The sequence below is a fragment of the Panthera onca genome, chromosome B1 (genome assembly GCF_046562875.1).
Source record: "Panthera onca isolate mPanOnc1 chromosome B1, mPanOnc1 haplotype 2, whole genome shotgun sequence".
In the NCBI taxonomy this organism is placed as follows: domain Eukaryota; kingdom Metazoa; phylum Chordata; class Mammalia; order Carnivora; family Felidae; genus Panthera; species Panthera onca.
The window spans coordinates 50,935,783-50,957,137 of NC_138342.1; the positions used below are offsets into that span (position 1 = coordinate 50,935,783).

General features: G+C 33.1%; 1 protein-coding gene across 4 annotated transcripts in view; it reads right to left on the minus strand.

Moving 5' to 3' along the window:
* Positions 1-21,355, minus strand: part of LOC132692483 (uncharacterized) — a 176,441-nt gene that overhangs the window by 20,784 nt on the left and 134,302 nt on the right. For 3 of the 4 annotated variants that reach the window (XR_014137528.1, XR_013554917.2, XR_009616376.3), the window contains 2 exons: positions 20,923-21,023; positions 1,678-1,760 (listed from right to left, as the gene is read on the minus strand). The gene's annotated coding sequence lies outside the window, so the exon portion shown is untranslated. Of the gene's footprint in view, positions 1-1,677; positions 1,761-15,634; positions 16,446-20,922; positions 21,024-21,355 lie in introns of those variants that run through there. The other variant, XR_013554919.2, reaches the window with a different exon arrangement.

Below are 21,355 nucleotides of genomic sequence, written 5' to 3' on the forward strand. Positions count from 1 at the left end.
ATCCTTACTCCCGTGTTCATAGTAGTATATGGAAAACCAGATGCTGACCTGGTCTAGTCACAGATAACAAACTGGATGTAGTCTTGCTTTATTAATAAATGCTTCCCTTTCCAGGAAGTCTCAGAAGGGAGCAAAAAGGGTCTCTTTTATTATTTTGTTTTATGTGAAAATAGCCTGGCTTGCTAATTAATATATGATTCCAGGAAAAAAAGACGACATCAATCTTCAGTAATTTCCGGTCTTGATACGGGATTTCTGTCTGAGCTACTCCCCATCTGAACACACTCCAAGAATAGCTGATAATACTTTACCCTCCCATCTCCAGTTTCCAACAGCTTTTGAGCACACATTATGAGTTGATAATGAAGGTTTATTGCTCTAGCTCACCCCTTAAATGCTCATTATATTCCAAAATTATGCCTTTGGCCAATTCATTCTTCCATTCTTATTGGATACCATGGCTGGTGATACATATATTTCCAACTTCTAATTAGTTACAGCACATAATTCCAAACCTATTATAGATCACTATTATCTATGACATGGTCAAGGTGAAGAGTCCAATGTTCATCTTTTTTTCTTTGTAATCTATATCATAATTATTTTTGGTCTGGGCATAACCCACTAGGCCTTAGAGAGTATACTGTGCACTTTGCACACATGAACTCACTTTTACCTGCTAATTTATTCTTTTCTTCTGACACCTGGATCTTTTTATATTTGTGTCTATTATTGATTTTGCTTGCTGATCTGCCATCTCTCTTGAGAGAAGAGTTATTACTGTGCATCATTACAAATCAATTCCCCCTTATACTTGGGGACACCAAGGATGAAGTGGCTCATGCAACATGATTAAATACTTAAGTGAAAGAGGAGGGATTCAAAACCTGAATTTCTCAAAACAGGAAGTATTTACTGGTTATTCACATAGAGGATGAAGCAAAATTTACAAAAAACAGTTAAGATATACATTGTTCTCTTAAAAAAAAAAGAACATTTTTTTGGGCCACCTGGGTGGCTCAGTTGGGTAAGCATCCAGCTCTTGATTTCGGCACAGGTCACAATCTCATGGTTCATGGTTTCAAGCCCCATGTCAGGATCTGTACTGACAGAGTGGAGCCTGTTTGGGATTCTCTCTTCCTCTCTCTCTCTTCAAAAACAAATAAACATTAAAAAAAATTAAAAATTAAAAAATTAAAAAAAAATTTTTGAATGCTTAAAATGATTCCAAGCATTAGCTCCTCTCTAAAATAGAGCCAAATTATGCACATAAATAGCTGTATGAAAAAATAGAAAGTAATGTATGGCATAAAAAATACTAATGCATTTTTCAAAACCAACATTTAAATTTTGCCTCCCAAGGTAGTATTATTAGGACAAGGAAGTCAAGAGCAAAACCACGTAAGTATGACAACTTTGTTCTCTTGCCCTTAATCAGCTCAGCTTTCTCTATTCTTAACACAGTTTCATTTTGACATGGATTGATAACTTTTGCTATGATTTTTGTTACAGGACACTATTCAAGATATCTTAAACACATGCTGCATTATATTTATTCAGAACATATATTAAAATATGCTCATTTATCTTATAAATATTAGACTGGCAGATAGTATTACGTGACTCCCCGAACAGATAACGCTTTTTCAAGAACACGTATGAGGTTATAAATATTACCTTTCTAGCAACTGCATTTTTTTCTTTCCTATCTGTGAAGAGTAGCTCAGTATCCTGATAAGGTTTCACCACACAGCACATACCTAATGATACATGAAGAAGGTAACAAGGGTAAAAGTTTAGACGAACTGAATGAAAAGTTGTTAATGAGCATATGACAGTATTCATGAGAAGTTTTGAAAAGAAAGAAAAAGGAAATTTTAAAGTTTTCTCCTCAATTTGCTGTAAAAAAACCCAAAGAAGTTGGAGAATTTTTTTTTGAGAATAAGTCTTACACGTGCCTCTTTTGCCTTTCTCCTCACTTTTACTCTATCCCTTCATCCTTAATATAATCTACAGGCCTGGAGTGTCAGAACTACATGCAATTCAAGATACAGAAATTTTTAATAGTAAATTTAACTTGCCATTAATATAGTGAAGGGTCAGAAATACTTGAAGTAACTAAACCAGCTTAAAAAAATATTTGTCTGGATGCTGCAAATGTTGTTCTGTTGGTATAGTCAAGAATTTGACATATTCTTGGTTGAAGAGGTAGTTAAAGACTGGTGTCTAATGCTGCTGGGAGAGATGGAATTCTTTATTTACATATATGAAGTCCAAATGGAACAACATTTTATTGAACTAAATCTGAACCAACCATCCTTAGCAGAATGAAAATTGTCAGGCAGCATTTTAACACTATAGTCTGCTCAATGTTCTGTGGTTCTGTGCTTTTTCACATAGGACAAGCGGTAATAAAAACTAAATGGTTTTTAAGGATGACATTTTAAAACAATTGTTGTAAACACACTTTTATAATGATAATATTGTATGAAAGTAATCTTTTTTTTTTTTTTTAATTTACATCCAAGTTAGTTAGCATATAGTGCAACAATGATCTCAGGAGTAGATTCCTTAATGCCCCTTACCCATTTACCCCACCCCGCCTCCCACAACCCCTCCAGTAACCCTCAGTTTGTTCTCCATATTTAAGAGTCTCTTATGTTTTGTCCCCCTCCCTGTTTTTATATTATTTTTGCTTCCTTTCCCTTATGTTCATCTGTTCTGTGTCTTAAAGTCCTCATATGAGTGAAGTCATATGATATTTGTCTTACTCTGACTAATTTCATGTAGCATCATACCCTGCAGTTCCATCCACGTAGTTGCAAATGGCAAGATTTCATTCTTTTTGACTGCCGAGTAATCTTAATGTAATTCTTAATAGTTAAGAAAGTTTTATTATGACCATTTTATAATAATAGGTTTGATTTGAAAGTTTACCCATTTAAAAAATTTAATAGATCTAATGATATTTATAATTCATTTATAAATGTTGTTCCAGTGATATTAGGCAGCAATGACTGAATGATGTCAATGTTAAATGCAAAAGTGAAATAATAAATGATATATTAAACTTCACATTAGCCTAATATAAATAAGTATAAGAAAGTGAAACCTTTTGGACTGCTTAGTAGGGGAAGTTATTTCTGAATTATTATAACAAAGGGTGGCATGACCTAAATATGTTAGGGGATGAAGTTAGATATCGTGGTGGTCATAAACACGTATCCTAATCTTGATATATGCACAGAATAACAGGGAAAGGGTAACATGAGACTAGAGCTTGGTCAAAAATCAAAGATGAAAGATGAAAGCTACATGGGTAGCTTGGTTAAGTGTCAGACTCTTGGTTTTGGCTCAGGTCATGATCTCATTGTTCATAGTTCAAAGCCCCACATTGGCTCTGCACTGGCAGTACAGAGCCTGCCCAGAGTCTCTCTCTCTCCTTGTCGTTCTGTCCCCCCACCCCTCCCAGGAGTGAGTTCTCTCTCACTCTCTCAAAATAAATGAACTTAAAAAAAAATAGAAGATGAAAATATCATGTGTAGTGGACTGAAATATGTGGAGTATAAAAATCAGTGTAAGAGAGTGAGGGCTTTGAAAAGAAAAAGGCAAAGCCCTACAACCCAAAACAATGAAAGGACATGTCATCAGTAGTTCAAGTGTGGTTACATGACAGTGTTCAAAAAGCCTCTATTTACTATTTGCTCAAAATTTCGTTTTGTAGACTTATAATCAGAACAAGAAACTAGAATGTTCTAACATGATAAAACTGATAAATCAACTATCCTCCATAGAGACATATACCTTTACAGTGGCTTGTGTTTGGTTGATAGAGTTCCACTCCCTTGCTCAGTAAAAACTGTGAAATCTTATTTCTTTTGAACGTGTTTTTGCACTTCTGAGTTCTATGATTGTGCACTGCATTTCTTCAATTGATCAATTTAAAAACAATTGATTTAGTGAAATTCTAGTGCTGAGGCAGCACCCTGTTAGTCTTTTTTCATTTACTGATTCCTTTTATCGATTCTGAATATCTCTGAAAAATGTATTGTTTACTTTTTAAAAATTATTTGATTAAAGTTTATTTACTTTTGGTAGAGACAGAGTGCAAGTTTGGGGGGCGGGGCTGTTGCAGGGAGAGAGAGGGAGACAGAATCTGAAGCAGGTTCCAGGTGCCAAGCTGTCAGCACAGAGCCCGACATGGGGCTCAAACCCAACAAACCGTGAGATCGTGACTTGAGCTGAAGTTGGATGCTCAACCGACTAAGCCACCCAGGTGTCCCTGTATTGTTTACTTCCAAAACTTCTTAGGCTTTATAAACTGTGATCATCCTATACATATTCATAAATGAGTTTTTACTCTAAATAATATTTTTGAATGAATCCATATCAATGCATATGTATATAACCTAATCTTTTACTGTTATATTGTATTCACTTTTTTTTTTTCCTCTGGCTTTTTAAGTAGGTCAATTATAAACAGCAAATTTAAGGAGTTACCTTCTTTATTATTCGTTTGTACTCTGCCTTTTAACTGTGACATTTAGTGAACTTATATTTACTTAACCAACATAGTAAGATTTGTTTTTACATATAAGTTTTTGCTGCTTTTCTGTTTCTCTGTCAAGATTCTTGACACACAGAAATTGTGAAATAGTAAATGTGTTGCTCTCAACCATTGAGTTTTGGGATTGTTTTGTTACAAAGCAATAGATAAGTAATATAAACTATGAAAATAGTAAGAGAAAACAATCCCTTAATTATCATTCTACTTGAAAGGTGACTTTGACCAGGTATTTCCCACTTTGCTTCATTAGTCCATTATTCACTGTTAAATCAGATTGACATTTCATTTTATTATCTAAAGATAATGCATATTGTACTCTTTTGTACAAAGAATCCCTGCTTCATGAAGCTTCTGTTACTGAACAAGCTTCTTTGGGAAGAATTTGGGCAGTATTTTTTATTTGTTTATTTTTTAATGTTTTTATTTATTTTTGAGAGAGAGAGAGAGAGACAGAGAGAGAGAGAGAGAGAGAGACAGAGTGTGAGCAGGAGAGAGGCAGAGAGGGAGACACAGAATCTGAAGCAGGCTCCAAGCTCTAAGCTGTCAGCAGAGAACCTGACGTAGGGCTCAAACTCATGAACTGTGAGATCATGACCTGAGTCGAAGTCGGATGCTCAACCCACGGAGCCACCCAGGCATCCCTGGGCAGTACTTTTAATGTCAGCTTATATGATTGGCTTGGGATGTGATAAATTCTGTGATGTGGAAAGATCCATCATTGGCACTTTTCTTATATACGTGAAACCTTTGGCTTATCCTTCCTGAGTTCTTCCCCACTCTTCTCCTCCCACATCTGTGCCCTACGAGGAAGGTTATGTGGACTTCATGAGTTGATTCCCTGCTCTCTAGATTCCTGTTGGGTTCAGCTAACTTGGAGTACTGGGTACGATAGGAGACCAGAGGGTGGATAGAAAGTGAGGTCAGGACATTTATTCCTCAGTTATCCTGTGCCCCTCTGTCAGCTTGGCTCTTTCACTAGCTCAGTGGTAACTGGTCCTGTCAAGGTAGACTGCTCCATAGGAATTTCTCTATATATAACCATGGTAATCCTTTCCTTTCTAGTATCTCTAGCTGTGGTGTAGTGCACTATCCATTCAGTTACTTCACATAGACATTTATAAAATATTTCTTTGTAATTAAACTTTTCTCAAATGGTCCTATTTTGATACATCCCATTAAAATCCAGAATTTAACTTGAAGGAAAGCCACTTTGATGGCAAGAAATTGCTGATGAGAAAAAGAAGGTCAAAAAACTGCTTGCTATATGTTAGATCCAGAAACAACCTGGTTGGTATTATGTGACAGGAAGTGATCAAAAGATCAAAGTAATAGAAAGAGGAAACCACCAGATTTTATATTCTACTGAGAATAGTGTTTACTCTATTTACCATTTTCCAACTTTGAAGAAAGAGGACGGACTTGCTCACAGATACATATTTAAATGCATACTTTCTTACATTCTACCTCTTTTCAAGGTTGTTTCCAAAGGTATACACACATACTTCATTTTATTGTGCTTCACTTTGTTACTCTTTGCAGATACTGCATTTTTTTTTCCAAATTGAAGGTTTATGGCAACCCTGCATTGAACAGATCTATTGATTCCATCTTTCCAATAACATCTGCTCACCTTGTGTTTCTGTGTCACATTTTGGTAATTCTCAAAATATTTCAAACTTGCTCATTATTATTATATTTGTTATGGTGATCTATGATCAGTCACTATGACTCACTGAAAGTTTCGATGATGGTTAGTATTTTTTAGCAACAAAGTATGTTTTGATGAAGGTGTGCACCTTAATTTTCAGACAATGCTATTGCACACTTGACAGACGACAGCATGGTGTAAACATAATTTTATATGCACTCGGAAACCAAAGAGATGATTTGCCTTTATTGCTGTGTTCGTTTTATTGCAGTGGTCTGGAAATGAACTAGCAATGTCTCAGAGGTATGCCTGAATTAACCCATGCACTGTTTTGCACTCCCACCATTCCTTATGTGTATTGTTTATATCTTCTCAGAAACAGATACTGAGCCAAAAATTTCAGCCAATAGTTTTTTTTCATATTTCACAATATAATGTGGCACCTCCTGACACAGATCACCTGTGCATAATAAACCTTCTTTTTCCTATTTCGTTAATGCCTATTCTGTTTTTTTTTTTTTGTTTTTTTGTTTTTTGTTTTTTGTTTTTTTTTTTTTAATTTCAGCTTATTCATTACGTGCTGGTTAGGTCAGGCTACCCTGATCTCTCTATGTGAAATCTACTCTTATGTCCTTTTATAAAATCATATTCCCCTCTTGATAGAATTTACCAGACTTACTATTTTGTGTTTATTTTAAAAATAGTTGATAATGATTTCATTACATGATCAAACTGATTACATGATCAAAAATTTCAGGATTTTCCCTCTTCAATTTTGTATCTCCATCATTTGACATAGTAAGTGATATTGATAAGAGTCTTATAAAAAAGGGAAACAAAGTTATTTATAATGTCTGAAGCCATTATAAAATACACATTTATGAAAATCTTGCATTTTAAGTTATTACAAATACCGATTAATAATTAATAATGAATACCATTTATCTGTATATAGAATACTTAACTAAATACCATTCTTATATTACCTTATTTAGAGAAAGTTATAATTTATTTTCACTTTAACTACAGGAATGTATGGTCTAATATAAGTAGAAATTATAAGGGACTATGATGTAATAAGACATTATTTATGACTTCAAATATCACATGGTCTTGTGGGGACACAATGTAATATGTATTTATATATGAATGAAAAATGATATAACAATTATATATATTAGTTGAGTAAGGGATTTATACAAAAGTCACATAAGGCATTATCTAAATGCTAATGAATAGAAAGATAAGTAAATATTAAGGAAATGGCACTAAGGACTGTGGTAATATGGGAAGAAATGGAAAGAACTGGAGCTTTTTGTAGGGTTTGGAGTGTTGCTAGAATGGAATAGTTTGACAACAATGTGGATAGTGTACAACTGATAAATGAACACAATATTATTTCAAGTATGACACCACCATTTTCAAAACAAAAAGTAATGAAATATACAATAACTGAAAGTGAATGTTCATTTTATTTATTTCCCAAGAGATCAGCTCAATTAATATGTGAAAGTTATCACATCTGGACATTTCATTGAAGGTAGCAAATGTTGACTCTTCCTTTGAATAATGCAGTTGCTTGACAACTACTGAACAGATCTTATTTAGAGATACAGCTACGTGCCAGATGTGTTCCCTTCTTTTTCCCTCCACCACCACCACCACCCCAGCAATCCTGCAAATATCAGGCCATCCTGAAAGCTGTGGACAAGCAATCTTTTAGTATAAAACTCAAAATAGAATTGCATTATAAAACTCACATGTTTTTAAACAAATGTTTGTGTGAAAGGTCAGTATTAGAAGTACCATAGGACAGTGAAGAATTTGCATGGCAAAGACAGAATTCTCAGGTTCAAATATTGGATTTGCCATTTACTGTGTGACCTTGGGCTATTTAATTAGTTTTTATCTATAATAAATTATATACATAAATATAATTTATATATAATAATTTATATAATAGGAATATTATAATAAATATAATTTCTATATAATAGATATAGATATAAACTCATTTAATTATATTTTTATCTATAAAATGGGGGTGAAAATAAGATTATTATCATAGAATTGTGAAGATTAAATGCGTCATTTCACATAAAGGGGTTAGTGTAGTGCTTAGCTTATAGTGAACACTCAGGTAGCTAATAATTACATTGAAGAAATATTTTCCAAAGAAACCTGGCCATTGGAATGGCTTATTTCTCCTTCTTCCCATGTACCTTTCCAAATCTCCAATGACCAGATTTGTAGTGCTGTCTGATAGGAAACCAGGGATCCAAAGGACAAAGAGGGAAAGCCTGAATCACAAAAGGAGATAGATTAGGGAGAAGAGGGATGTGAGGAAGGTGGTCCAGAATGGGAGAGGTTGCTCTGAAGACCTTGGAGATGAAGACTTTTGATACCCCATTGTCAGTAATGGAGCCCAGGCACTAGTAAGGAAAACTAGCAGAGGGGAAAAGAGTGGGATGGGTCATAGAGTTGGCTCCCAGTCTTTACCAGATGAGGATATAGGGTAGGATTGAAATTTATAATTTGATTTGAAAGAAAAGAAAGTCTTAGAGACATTATGCATGTGGTGACTAGCTGGAAGTCTCTATACCATTAAGGATATAAATTGTATTTGTCTTTTCCTTTCATGATAGTAGTACTGTGAGTACACATAGAAAAGGACAAAAAGAATATTATTGGATATGTTTTTTTAAATTGTATACATTGGTAGAAATATGTGTAATTTTCTATTTCTCTCATACATGCTGCATGTATGAAGAACTAAAGTGTACACAGTATTTCCTCATTTTCTAAAGGAAAAGTCTATTCCTCAATTATAACTACCTATAGTTTGCACAATCAGCTGTTGATTTTCAATCTTTTTGTTTCCACATTTCTTTTGTTCTAGTTACAGATTAAAGTGTTGTCATTTTCAAAATCTCAGAATTTGTACCAACATACTAAAAATATGCTCCAATATTTATTTTCTCCATTTACTCACTATTATTTAATCACATTGTCGTAATTTAGTCCTCCCTTCAAATCTATACAATTAAAGACAGATACAAAGTTGCAGCTGTAGCTTCATGTTTGGGGGTGATCTTAAGAGTTTTCAGAAATTTGCAATTACGCTGTGCTATCCACCTGCGAATTCAGCTCCATAGGAGAGGCTTTGGAGATGGTTGCTAGTGTCAAAAATGTAGTGAACTTAGATTCAGCAAACTCTTAATTTTAGTGTTCTAAAACTTTTCTTTTTGAAAGTTTGTTTTGGTTTGTTTTGGAATTATTTTTTGCCTATTAAAAAAAATAAAATTGGAAGGTTTTAGAAAAGAAACTTGTCTTCGAGTCAAATAGAAGCAAAGGAATTAGAGAAGTTTGAGTGAAGTGATAGGGTTTAACACTGGTTTTGTTGTTGTTTATTATATGTAAATCTGATGGTAAAAATTTTAGGAAGCAAAAATGTTTATCTTTCTTATTTATAACAAATAAAACACAATCAGGATAGTTTACATGTTTATAACTCTTCAGTCAGATTCTGGCTTACTAAAGTGAACTATTCTCTTTAATTGTAGGTATGAAACTTATGAAATCATTTATCTTTGGTAGTAATTGTGGAAGGAATGGATATGAAGTGTATGTAGTAATCTTTTTTTCTCTGAAGCTTTGCTAAAACTCTCCTAATTATTCAAATGTATTATCTTAGTTATGATTTAATTGCATAAAGATTGTGATAAATTGTTGCTAGACTATCTTTCATCCTAATGATTGGCTCTTATATAAAGGCCATATTTTAATAGGAACAGTTATTGTGGAAAACATAATTATCATTGTTAAAACATTGAAGGCACTCGATTATTTTCTCAATTGTTGTCTTTCTAAAAGAAGATGAGAATTACAACAGAAAATTATTTCTAAATTTATCTTTAAAATGAATTCAAATTAGTTTTCAAGTGTTTAAGATATTATTCATTATTTTCTTATTCATTTAGTATACATTGTATTATTCATGTGGTTTTGATACTCCTGTGCAAGGAAAATATTCTAAAAACATTGCATGACACTTCATTCAATTCTGATGAAAGTTAAATTATGACTAAATAAAATGTATTTAATTGACAAGTGAATAAATGTTACATGAACTATTTAATCACAACTATTAATATGGAAAAAATTTGGAACAAGTTTAAATAACTAAACAGTTGTTCATATTATTTTTCATTCAACACATTTATTCACACATAACCATAATTGGAAGAGCTGTTCAGATGCCTGCTTTTGGCAATTTAGCTTTTAGCTTTTAAAGATGTCTCTCAACACATTGCACTAATTCCCTAGAGTTAGATATTAAGTAAATCTCAGACCCTGTAAAAGAAGTATGCCCTTTATTTAATTTGCTTAGAAAAAGAAATTCATTGAAATTAAGTGTTATAGCAATCATTTTTAAAGTTAAAATGTACATGCCAATTAAACCACTTCTGTTGTATTTTAATACTACCTCTTATGACAATAATATGCTTTCAATATTCTAGTTTTAATAGTGTGGAAAATTTTTAAATTACCCTCAATAAAATCTTGAACATTACTGCAGGGACTGTTTAAGGGGAACTTCAAGTTTAATACTTAGCAGAGAAAATAAATAAAACTATGAAAGAATTGAAACCTTGAAAACCTCAAAAATTAATTTAGATTTCAGAAAGAATTGATTATGAGAAATTGACATTGCAGGATTCTGAAAAAGATATATATATATTACTTCAGGATCCAAATACCTCTAAAGTGTTGTGAACTTATACTATACAGTTAAAACTTCTAACCTTTTCAACCCATGCATTCTCATATTGTTCATTTGTTAAACTGTGGTATAAAACACATAGCATAAAAGTTAGCATCTTAACCGCTTCTAACTGTGCAGTTCAGCAGTGTTAAGTGTATTCACATAGTTGTGTAATGAACTTCCAAATTTTTTTTCATTTTGTGAAACTGAAACCATATCCATTAAAAAATTCCTCATTTGACCTTTCACTAGGTCCTAGCAACCACCATTCTCTTCTCTATTTCTATGAATTTGACTACTCTGGACACCTCATGTAAGTGGGATCATACAATATTTGCATGGTTTTGGTTGTCTGCTTTTGTGTTATGTGACTGGCTTCATTCACTTACCATAATGTTTTCAAGTTTCACTTATAAAAATCTCCTTCCATTTTAAGGCTGAATGATATTCCATTATATGCACATATCATATTTTTTTAAGTTTTCATTTAAATTCTAGTTAGTTAACATACAGTGTAATATTAGTTTCAGATGTACAATATAGTGATTCAACACTTCCGAGAAATACCAGGGGCTCATCACAAGTGCACTCTTTAATCTCCATCACATATTTCGCCCACCTTCCGACCACCTCCCCCCTCACAAGCATCACTTTGTTCTCTATACTTAAGTGTCTTTTTCTTGGTTTGTCCCTTTCCCTCTTTTACTCTCTTTCTCTTTTTCTGGCCCCCTTTGCTCATTTGTTTTGTTTCTTAAATTCTACATATGAGTGAAACATATGGTATTTTTCTCTCTCTGACTGAAATATTTCCTTTAACATAATACTCTCTAGCTCCATCCATGTTTTTGCAAACAGAAGGATTTCATTTTTTATGACTAATATTCTATTGTATGTGTGTGTGTGTATATATATATATATATATATATGCATGTGTGTATGTGTATGCATGTGTATATACATATATATGTATACATACAACCATATCTTGTTTTGTTTTGATTTTGTTCCTCTAAATACTCTTTTTTTCAAGTTTTTATTTAAATTCCAGTTATTTAACAAACAATGTAATATCAGTTTCAGGTTTAGAATTTAGTGATTCAGTACTTACATACAACACCTGGTATTCATCATAAGTGCCTTCCTTAATCTCCATCACCTGTTTAACACATCCCCCCCCCCCCCAAAGTTCTGTTCTGGTAACCCTCAGTTTGTTCTCTATAGTTAAGAGTCCATTTCTTGGTTTGCCTTTCTTTTTTTCTCCCTATGTTCATTTGTTTTGGTTCTTAAATTCCACATGAGTGAAATCATATTGTATTTGTCTTTCTCTGACTTATTTTGCTTAGCATACTACTCTGTAGTTCCATCTGTGTCATTATAAATGGCAAAATTTCATTCTTTTTTATCTTTATGGCTGAGTAATATATATACGTGTGTGTGTGTGTGTGTGTGTGTGTGTATATATATATATATACACATCTTATTTATCCATTCATCAGTCAATGGACATTTAAACTCTTTCCATAATTTGGATATTGTCGGTATATATATATATATATATATATATATATATATATATATGTGTGTGTGTGTATATGTATATATATGTCAGTATATATATGTGTGTGTGTGTGTGTGTATACACATCTTATTTATCCATTAATCAGTTAATGGACATTTAAACTCTTTCCATATTTGGATATTGTCAGTAATGTTGCTGTAAACATTGGGATGGATGTATCCCTTTAAATTAATATTTTTGTATCCTTTGGGTAAATATCTAGTAGTACAGTTGTTGGACCATAGGGTAGTTCTATTTTTAACTTTTTGAGTAACCTCCATACTGTTTTTCAGAGTGACTGCACCAGTTTGCACTCTCACCAACAGTATAAGAAGATCCCTCTTTCTCCACATCCTTGCCATATTTTGTTTATTCGTTCATCCATCAATGGACACTTGAGTTGCTTCTACCTCTTGACGATCATGAATAGTGCTTCTATTAACATGGGACTGCAAATATGTCTTTAATATCCTGCTTTCAATTCTTTTGGATAATATACCCGGAAGTAGAATGACTAGGTAAACTGTTTTCATTTCTAAATTGTGAGATTGATCATTGTAACTTCTATTGTAGATATGATGAATTCACTTGAGTACTGTATGTAATTCACACAAAAGAGACTATAGAACCACAGTCAGTTATAATTATTCATTACATTAAAGTTTTGGGGAATATAAGCTAGGAAATATTATTTTTATTCATTTTTAAATTTGTTTCATTCATCATTAATTATTTGTTGAAGTGCTATTGTATTCCTATGTAATTCCTACATTTATGGATTTAGAATAACTAACCATAACGCACCTGAACTATGGTGGGTTGATGGGAGGAAAGTCTAATGACATAAAACAGAAAGAAAATTGTGATACCCAATATAGATATAGAGGCTGTTTTCTTCTGGGATTCTGATCAAAAGGTTATTTATTTATTTAATCTTTTAATATTTATTTATTTTGAGGGGTGGGGAGTGAGAGAGAGAGAGAGAGAGAGCACGAGCAGGGGAGAGGCAGAGAGAGGAGAGAAGGAAAACCCCAAGCAGGCTCTGTGCTGTCAGAGCAGAGCCAGACATGTGGCTCAAACTCACAAACTGTGAGATCATGACCTGAGCTGAAATCAAGAGTCAGACACTTAACCAACTGAGCCACCCAAGTGCCCCTAAAAAGTAATTTAAAATGAGATAATATTATTCTATTCAATCATTAAAATACCATGGAGAAAGATAACATAGCAACAAGTATATATCAGATAAAGAATGTTCATATTAAAGTCAAAATTCATTGCCAGTTTAAGAAATCAAGTTGTTAACCAGAAATTTGGGGAAGATTTTCCTGGATAATTAAAGTGATAAAGATTCTACTTGAATTTTCAACTCAAAGACAAAGACACTTTGTAGTTAATAATTAGAAACTATTACCATGTGATAAAAACAAAAATAAACACAAAAAATAAAATCCAGCTTTGACAAAGAAAAGTATTTGAACCTAGAAGCAAATAAATACAGAGTAGAGTAAAATTATTGTATATCTAGATCCTAGAAAAATATTTGTTCAATTTTGACTTATGAGCCTGGTGCTTTCCTTATACTTATGACACAATGCCTCATTTATATTTTCTTTCCTATGGAAATAAATAGAATTAGCAAGTTGTGATCTTTATTATTAACTACAGTAAGATTTGCTGTATCCTTTTTTTTTTCAAATAACACTTTGTAGATACTACAAAAATTAAACATGTAATATTTGTGTAATTGTTTTGGGAAAGATAGTTCTGTATAGAATTACTCTTCTTTGCTGGTTAATCTATCTTTTGAAGGTAGCCTATCCAGTCAAACTGCCTCAAAGTGACATAGTTATGAGTATATATTACCAAAGACATCTTTTCCGCCTCAAGAGAGGCAGCAGATGAGAGAGAACAGTTCTCTTCAAAGCAATCACTTATACCTAGGGAGCATAGCTGTAGGTTCAGGGGAAAGCCTTTTGTTTCAATCCATCAATCAACAGAGCATCATTCCTGAACTATTCTCTAAAAACTAGAATCTCCCTAGAATGGCGTGGAAAAACTGTACAATATTTGAATGTTTACTAAGGCTGCCTTCTGTAAGGTATAATGGAGGATAGCAGAGGAAAAACAACAACAAACTTTGATCCACATTTTTTGGTGTATAGAAATTTCTGTGTCATTATTTAAATTAAGGAATCACAGTCAATTTAAGGAGAAGAAAAGGATCATGTCTGATTTGGGATATATTCTAAGATAATGTCATTGAAGGCAGGCAAAGTTATTTATCTATTCATTTATTAAAGTATATATATTATGCGTTTCGCTTAAAACTGTGATACTTTTAATAAATCATTTTTTTCGTAGTCACCTAAATATTTTGCTATAAGAACTTCCTTCAGGTAGTTTCCTATAGTTTCCTGAGTAAGTGAATCTCACTGGATTATTAATATTAAGAGTGTCACGGATCAGTAGATTTCTTATATAATGCTGCTGTCAGTTGGTTAATCTCTTTGGAAACCTACTTGGCATTATTATCTCTTAAAATTGAACATTCCCAAATTCTATGATTCAACCAGGCATATACCAAAGATTTCTGCACCACAAGAAAATTATAAAAATATTCATAATAGCAATGTTTGTAATAGCAAGAGCATAAAACAATGACTACCAACAGAGAAACAAATAAAGAAATTTTGGGGTATTATGAAATATATTGCACCAGTTGAAAAGAACGAACTACAGTTACAATGTAATAATGTGGTACCAAGTGATAGCAAGTTGTCAGATGACCACAGCATGATGTTCTTTATAATGCTTAAAACTACTAAAACTCATAAAATTTTTACCAAACCTAAAAATAATTAAGGATCTCATATGCAGTGATGGCAAGACTCAGTAAAGAGCACCCTAGACAGAATGCCATCTTTCTGTTATTCTTACTTAGCAAAATTACACACCTTATATAAGTACTATGCTAATTATTTGAGATATAATGATAAACAATTTTCAGCCATGACCCTCAAAGAATTTGCAGTTTATTGCAAAGATAGACATGCATCTATGTATTCATATAGCAGTATGACTTTGAAAGTATGAGTGCAGTATTTCTTTAAGATTATTGAAGCTTGTTGTTATGTAATGATTATTTTTCAGAAATATGGTCTACCATCTATGTTCTTTAGTAAAGGTTTTGTTAAAGCCATATAGAATGCCGTATCACACACTTTTATGATGGGTTTAATATTGTGGTTTGGGAAAGGATAATTTATGACAAAAATGTTAAAAGAAAATTAAAGCCCCAGACATGTTGTTTTTTAAAATATGATTTAGTAAACATACTATTATTAAAATTATATTATTCAGAGTTGGGAAAGGCAGTCTCATGCACAGAATCGTTAGATATCTACCACACATACATTCTACTGCATAAGAATAAAACTTGGGCCTGGATCACTTTTCTTACCAAGAGATAACTCGCATAGCCTGTATGCTTATCACTTTGTATGGAAGTGTCTCTCTCCGTTTGTGCTCAATTACTACTCTTGTTCTGTTAAGTGTGAGCATCCTGGCACCTGGCCAACCCCACAGGTCACAAGATGGCGGTGGGTGCTTAGGACAATTGCCCTGTGTCTTTGCTGGGGTTACCCGCTGACCATGGAGGATGATGCTCACTACTAGAGCAGATTCTGCTCTTTCTTGTCTATGTAGGTAAAGCGTTGTTCCATTCTGTGCTCGGCTGCATCGGTTTTCTTGGTGACTTTAATATGAAGATGCGATGGACAAAAGTGCGTGGACTTCTCCTCTAGAATTGATAATACGTGCATGGTACTCTGTTCAACATTCAGTAATTTGAACCTGTCAACTAATAGTATGCTTTATCATTCTTTGGATGGCTGCCAGAAACCAACTTAAAAAAAAGAAAGAAGAAAGAATCAGTTACTATAATTGGAGATTTCAACATGGCTCGTATCTTAGATTTGGGGCACAGAAATGTTTCACTTGCTTTTCTCTTCTATCTTTATTTATGGCTTAGTTCTGCTCACTTCTGCTCTGTTTCATTCTTATTAGACTTTGTACCTATGATTTCCCCTCTTCTTATTACCCGGAGCTCCACCCCTTAAAATTGATGAATACAGAGAAAGAATAGGCATTTTTCCCCCTTTACCACCAGTAGAGATATCAGGGGAAAGTCTGACTAGCCCTGGTAAAAGCATATACCCATATACGATTCAATCAGTGTAATAGAGAACTGGATTTTCCTTAGAGCCTAAGTCTGAATCACATGCTCACATTTAGTACTAGCGGGATCATTTACAGATGAACCAGACATATAGAAGGATAAAATTGTGTAAACATGATTCTTAACATAAAACATACTAGACCTAGAAAAAGCGTATACTTTAAAAGCAATGCTCACTTTACCACTTACTGACTACAGAACATTGAGCCTTCAGTTCATAGAATAGCACAGTTAAGGCTCAGCTCTCTCACTTACCTAAACACAGGAAAAATATTAAATCCATGAACATGTCACTTTCCTGCTGAAAATGAAAATTGGATGATATGGGAGAACTTCATGGAGGAAGTGATATTTGAGATTTACTTTAAAAGGCTAAAAGGAAAAGTGGAAGGACAATATTATTCTAGCTCTCCTTTTATTTTTCATTTCTAAAAGGACTACTTCATTTGCACTTTGAAAACATACCATTATTTGCCTTTGTCTTTATTTTTCACTTGTAGTTTGAATTATAATTATTTATTTAATGTTATATTTACTAATCATTTTAAGGAAAGAATATAAAAGTGAAATTAAATAAGCCTGAGCATAAAGAAGAGATGAAAATAAAAATAGAGTAGGGACACCTGGGTGGCTCAGTCAGCTGAGCATCAGATTCTTGATTTCGGCTCAGGTTACGATCTCATGGTTGTAGGATCAAGCCCTTGTTCCAGCTCCATGCTGACAGCATGGAGCCTGCTTGGGATTCTCTCTCTCTCCCATTCTCACTGTCCCCCCCCCCGCCCCACATGTGCTTGCACACACACTATCCCTCCTTCTCTCTCTCAAAATAAATAAATAAATAAAACGTAAAAAAAAAAAAAAAAATAGAGTAAATGGGGCACCTGGGTGGCTCAGCGGGTTAAGCAACCAGCTCTTGGTTTCAGCTCCGGTTGTGATCTCATGGTTTGTGGGTTTGTGGCCCTAGTTGTGCTCTGGGCTCACAGCACAGAGCCTGCTTGAGTTTCTCTCTATCCCTCTCTCTTTCTCTGTCCCTACCCCACTCAGTCATTCTCTCTCTCAAAATAAATTTAAAAAATAGACTAGATGTTGTAACAAAAAGATAGACTTCATTTTTATCTTAATAATATGCCAGTTTTAAAATAATATGAATATTATTGTCCAAGGAAAAAATTAAAAGGACCAAATAAACATAGGAAATATAAAACATCTTTCTTTATTTTGTAGAACCATTTATCAAGCTTTATTGAGAAGTAAACAAAGAAAAATATGTCTCTCTTGATATGTTCAGATATTAAGTAATTAGGAAAATGTTAATTTACCAGAATATGATTTGTTGAATGTAATTTACTTTATTAGCAAAAAATAAAGGCAGTGTAACTACTTTATGGTGGAAATCTAAAGATGTTTTGTGTTTTATTGACAGTAATATTAGATGATAAAACCCACTTCTTATCAAACAAACTTTCTATAAAAAGAAAGTTTTAAAATTTTGATTAAATAGTTGTCTAGAGGCTCACTCACATACACCAAAAAAAAAAGAAAAATATTAAGACAGTTATAATCAATACTGTACATTTTATTTGTGAGTGACAGAAGTTTCCTGAATAACATTAACTGGCAAGCATGACTTGTTTTAATACACTTTCTCCACTTGGCTACACCTAATCATTAGATACCTTGAGGATACAAAGACAATTGGAGAAAGTGGATTAGTTGAAACTGGGGCAGAACTGATGAACTGACTTGAGGAAGTCATCATTGTAAGAGAAAAGTAGTGGGGCACTATGTTTTGGTTCTCTGCACTCATAAGAAAGTACTTTGGAAGATAATTGATTCTATTATCTCATATAGGACATAAGGATGTATTTAGAGTACATTTTATTTCTTATTTATTTATTTAATATAGAGAGGACAAGCACATTTTTTTTCTTTTAGATAGAGAGACAGAAGAAGAAAGAAGAAATTTTTAATGTAATTTATTGTCAAATTAGTTTCCATACAACACCCAGTGCTCATCCCAACAAGTGCCCTCCTCAATGCCCATCACTCACTTTCCCCACTCCCCCAACTCCCATCTTAAAAAGGCTCCACGCTCAGCACAGAGTGGGGTCCCATGACCCTGAGATCATGACCTGAGCCAAAATCAAGAGCCAGACGCTCAAACTACTGAGCCACCCAGGCACCCCTAGAGTATGTTTTAGTGTCTTTTTCAGGCTCAAGTTATCTGCAAGGAATTGTTTGGGTTTTTTTTTGTCACCAAGTGAAAATGTGTTTGACCTCATTTCAAAATATCTTGCTCTACTTTTGGGCACTTTCAATATTACCAATCATATGCTTCTAAAGAAATAAAGAATATTTTATTTCTTTGAATATTTTAAATTATTATATATTTTCTAAAATCTTTACTTATACACCACTGGGAATAATCAATGTCAGATGAGGCAATGAGGGCGTCTAGGTGGCTCAGTTGTTTAAGTGTCCAACTCTTGATTTCAGCCTAGGTAGTGATGTCACAGTCGTGAAACTGAATCCTATGCCCTGCTGCATGTTGGGCATGGAGCCTGCTAAGATTCTTTCTCTCCTTCTCCCTCTCTCCCTCTTTCCCTCCCCAAATCACGTGCACACACACTGGCTCCCAATCTCTCTAAAAAGAAACAAATTCAATAAAACAATAATAAATCTTGGACTATTTCTAAATTATGTATAATTTTGTAAATCTTGGAGATCTTTGAGATAAACAAAAGGTTTTTAGTAATGATTATCTGTAATAAATTGATACAATGTAGATAAACTGATAAATATTTCAGTTGCAAAAACTGGTGATTCATGGTACTGTAATTTAACCATGTATGTAAAATTATTTTTATTAAAATCTAAAGAAACTTTAGATAGTTTATCCATCTTTGTGCTTGATCTAATCAGTCCCTTCTTTAATATTAACGAGTAAACATGCTCATTCTAAAAATCATCCCCCCACCAAAATAAAAGCACAGGTTTCTTAAAAAAAAATTTAAATGTTTATTTTTGAGAGAGAGAGAGACACAAAGTGTGATTGGGCAAGAGGTAGAGAGAGAGGGAGACACAGATTCCAAAGCAGGCTCCAGGCTCTGAGTTGTCAGCACAGAGCCTCACGTGGGGCTTGAACTCACGAACTATGAGTTCATGACCTGAGCAGAAGTAGGATGCTTAACTGACTGAGCCACCTAGTTGTCCCTAAAAACACAATTTTTAAAGGAAACTGGTGAACTGCACTTCACATACAGATTGTCTCTCAACAAAATTTTTTGATTATGTGTGAATAGGTTATATGTTTATGCATAATGCATCATGGGGATAGGAAAGTCACAACCTTTTAAATCTTCCTATATCTTCATTGGACTGCATGATAAAAACATTTGTCTCTGTTAAGATAAATTCTGTCCTTATTAAAATGTTCACTTACTAATTTTTCTACACCTTGTGTTCATATTGAATAAACTCACTTTTTCTTTCATAGATCATCTTTCAAATTTCCACCAAAGATATCATATTTATTTCTCTAATGTTTCTATTTCAAATCTCCTAGTTTTCAAACCAACCTATATTTGACATTTGAGCTTTGTTACACTCCAAAAATTAATGACGTATACTCTGTAGTATGTGTCCTGGTAAAATTACTCATATTTTATATGGCCACACCATGGTAATGGTCCTTCTTCTTACATTAACAAAATTAATCAGTTTGGAGGTTAGTGAAATATATGAAACCTCTTAATCCGAAGACTAACCATAAATATATATTTTTAGATTACTTAAGCACTAAATTCATGTTTGATTAATTTTAATTTAATATGCACTAAAAAGTTTACAGATTTACTTCATTTTAAAAAGACTATGACTAAAACTTAGTAACAACACATTAAATTTTCTTTATTCATTTCTCCTTGTTACATTTATTTAACCCATTGCTTTTCCCTGTCTATATATTTAGGAATCTTAATTCTGTTGTCATATAACAGACTTGGTCTTTGAGCTTCATGTTATGAAATGATAAGATTCTTCATTTTGTTTAAATAACTATGCTGACATGTAATGATAGCTAATTATTATCCACAAAAGCATTATGTTCTATCACATAAATTAGAAAACTACTCTCATTACTTACTAGATGTATGACCTTGGACACATTGCTTTAACTGCCTATGTGTGCGTTTCCTCATTTCAAAGTTGGAATAATAGTCCATATTCAGGAACAAATTTTGGAACCTGTAAGAGTTCAATAAACATTACTTTGAGTAGAATTGTTAAACCAGAAACTAACTCACCAATTCTTCTAGATCCCATTCCATTTTTCTAAATCTTACCCACAAGTATAATTTAATGTTTTATTCAAGTCTTAATACATTATTTTAAATGTATTTTCCTCATCTACTGATTTAGAAATCTAAATCACCATGGATTAAGAACACTTATTCTCATTCAGGTACATGAAAACTGCCCTTGTAATTATACATTCTAGAATTTTATCTAAGATTAGTGGCTTGACTTACAAAATAAATTAGTAAAAATAATTTTCATTCTTGACTAAGCTTGAAAAA